The sequence below is a fragment of the Etheostoma spectabile genome, chromosome 10 (assembly GCF_008692095.1).
Source record: "Etheostoma spectabile isolate EspeVRDwgs_2016 chromosome 10, UIUC_Espe_1.0, whole genome shotgun sequence".
Classification (NCBI taxonomy): domain Eukaryota; kingdom Metazoa; phylum Chordata; class Actinopteri; order Perciformes; family Percidae; genus Etheostoma; species Etheostoma spectabile.
This window is the reverse complement of record NC_045742.1, coordinates 17073674-17076545: the sequence shown is the minus strand read 5'-3', so window position 1 is coordinate 17076545 and position 2872 is coordinate 17073674.

The window sequence follows — 2872 nt, the reverse complement described above, 5'->3', positions numbered from 1 at the left end:
ACAGAGTGAAAAGAGCATCCTGGATGAACCAGACTCTCCTCTAGAGGTCAGTTTAATTACGGAGCTTTTCTCTTTGCCGTTATTTTGCGTTCTGTAGTCAGTTACATTGATAGCAGTCCACTTTAAGTAATTAATTTATTTTAGCAATATTGGACGGAAACCCTCCCGTTTTTTAAGTATTTTTTGCGGGGTTTTATTCCCTTATTTTTCGACAGGACGAGAGTATGTTGAAAGGGGGGAGGAAGCGACAGCAGCAATGGGGCAACAGGCCGACTCGAACCCGGGTCCGAGGGCAAGCCTTAGAACATGGCATTCCGCACAGACCACTGGCCTATATGGATGCCCAAACCTCCAGAACTTCAAAGTACGGCTGCACGATTTGAAGAAAATACTTGATTGCGATTAATTTGACTGATAGTACAATTGCAATATGTTTCACAATATTGGAGTGAATGAAAATCTTTCTTTCATTATTCTCATTTTCATTGAAAAATATTTAAAATAAAAAATGATAATAGTGTGACTTTGGGAGGATCTATCTCAAAAAAACTGCTTACCTTTACTAAATCTCTTCTAGAGCTTTGTTTACTATGGTTCACTTATTTTCCTCTACAGCTAATGTTCTTCTTAACCTCTCTTTTCACTACTTTCTAACTATCGGGAGAATTAACCGTTTAAACCCACCATTCATATATTCAGCACTTCATTGCTGGACAGTTTCACACACTGAGCGGAAGTTTGGTAACACTGCTTTATCTCTGGCTTTGTGAATATTGCTTGTTTATGTTTGGAGTGTGTGATGACATCTTGGGTTGAGATTTTCATTTTCTTGTCTTTAGTTCAAACTGATTTTTGTTTTGTATTTCTCTCGGCGCCCGGAGTAGAATGCATAGTTTTTGTTTTGTGTTACCAATTTGTAATGGCCCAGTTCTTTCCTCTGTTTGGACTCTGAGCGACGCTGTTGATCAGTAAAACAGAGTCTAGTTGTGTGAAGACTGTGAGGAGAGAGGGGGACAGAAAGAGGAGAGGGAGAATACTGAAGCATTCGACGGATATACAGTCTCTTTCAAACAGCATTTTTTGTTTGATAATAATCGATCACTTTTGCTCCAAAGGATCGCAGCATCTTTGAACTGGAATGTAGCTGGCGGGTACGTGATTGACGTTGAGTATAATTTGCAGTTACATTCAGTATATTGCTCTTAACAACATGGGGATACGCCTGCGCCGATTCGGAAAAGGGCTGATGTGTTGTACTATTACATGGCAACTGTTAATTTTTGTCTTCATGATTTCCACCATCAACGGTCAAATCCGTTATTCAATACCGGAGGAGATGAAGAAAGGTTCTCTAATCGGTAATGTAGCACAGGACCTTGGTTTGGATCTGAAAAGGCTCCGCTCTGGTCGGGCCCGTATCGTGACCGGAGAAAACAATCAGTACACTGAGCTGAAGACAGACAAAGGGATTCTAGTCGTGAATGAGAGAATCGACCGAGAAGAGCTGTGTGGAGACGGAACACCGTGCAGCTTTAGCTTCGAAATTATTTTGGAAAATCCAATTGAACTGCACAGGGTGACAGTCGAAATATTAGACGTAAATGACCATGCACCCACTTTCAAAAATAATGTAATTAATCTAGAAATCAGTGAATCTGCAACAATGGGATCACATTTCGATTTAGAAAGCGCCTATGACCCCGATGCGGGGATTCACAGTTTGCAAAAATATGTTTTATCCCCTAATGATAATTTCGTTTTGAAGCAACACTCCAACGCCGACGGAATTAAATTCGCCGTGATGATTTTGCAGAAACCGCTAGACAGAGAGTTTAACCCACACCTCTCTTTAAAGCTGATTGCAGTAGACGGAGGAACTCCACAGAGATCTGGTACCACTAATGTAGAGATCATTGTTCTTGACGCCAATGACAATCCTCCTGTATTTAATCAATCACTTTATACTGCAACTGTGACAGAAAATGCACCCATAGGAACCTATATAACTACTGTGAATGCTTCAGATGCCGACAGTGGGTCTAACGGCTTGGTCACATATTCGTTTTCTAATGTAAAGGGAAACTCTGGCGAGCATTTTGAAATTGACAGTGTATCTGGCATAATAACTGTGGCTGACATAATTGATTTCGAAAAAGACAAAAAATACGATTTAAGAGTGATTGCCAAAGACCAGAGTAGCCTGAGTGATGCAACCAAAGTTGTCATTGAGGTCACTGACATAAATGATAACGCTCCAGTCATAAATGTAATGTCCTACTCCAGCCTGATTTCAGAGGATGTCCCTCCAGGCACGACTATAGCTGTTTTTAATGTTAAAGATGCAGACTCTGAAAGAAACGGTCAGATAACGTGCTCAATAGATTATAATCTTCCCTTTAAAATCCAGTCTTCTTTGACGAATTATTACAATGTACTTTCTGATTCACATTTTGATCGTGAAACGAAGCCAGAATACAACATAACCATAACTGCAACTGATTCGGGGTCACCCCAACTTTCTACTAAAACAACTTTACACCTAAAGATCTCTGATGTAAACGACAACGCTCCGCTCTTTGCTAAACCAAATTATTCTGCCTATATCGTTGAAAATAATGTCCCTGGGATGTCAATATTCAGTGTAAGCGCACACGATTCGGACTGGAATCAAAACGCAAGAATCTCATATTTTCTAGAGGACTCACAGGTCAGTGGCAGCCCAGTTTCAACTTATGTGTCCATAAACTCTGAAACTGGACTTCTACATGCTTTGCGCTCAATTGATTATGAACAGATAAAGCAGCTTGTGTTCACTGTCAAAGCGCAGGATGGAGGCTCTCCTCCACTCAGTAGCAATGTGACTGTGAAAATA